Consider the following 469-nt stretch of genomic DNA (forward strand, 5'->3'; position numbering starts at 1 on the left):
TGCAAGACGGAGTCAGCAAAGTGAAAGGTTGGTTCTTTCACCCATTTTGATAATTATGACTTTTCATCAGCGTGGAGATCGATGGACTTTTAAATAATTGAAAAGGAGGATTCACTTGTCAGGAATTGGGTAGGAAGCCTGACGCGTGTACAGATTGCTTTTTAGGTGGGGGGGGGGGGTGCTACTTTGCTGAACATTTTTGTTGAGAAAACACAGTTGTTTGTCATTCTGCAAGATGAATGCATTCAGCCTCCACCGCCAGTGCTTTAATTCCCAACGCCACTTCAGCTACTGGACTTTCTCTTGGCAGATTATTTTTAAAAGCCTTGAAATCTCAGAAATGACAGATTTCAGTCTTTCAGGACACTTTACTGGTTTCATTATCCCAGTCACCAGAACATTAGTGGAACAGGGTGAACCAGTTGCAAGTCAGTGATATCTTACCCACGCATGTATCTAACTGCATTTG

This window comes from Lynx canadensis, chromosome A2 (assembly GCF_007474595.2).
Source record: "Lynx canadensis isolate LIC74 chromosome A2, mLynCan4.pri.v2, whole genome shotgun sequence".
Classification (NCBI taxonomy): Eukaryota; Metazoa; Chordata; class Mammalia; order Carnivora; family Felidae; genus Lynx; species Lynx canadensis.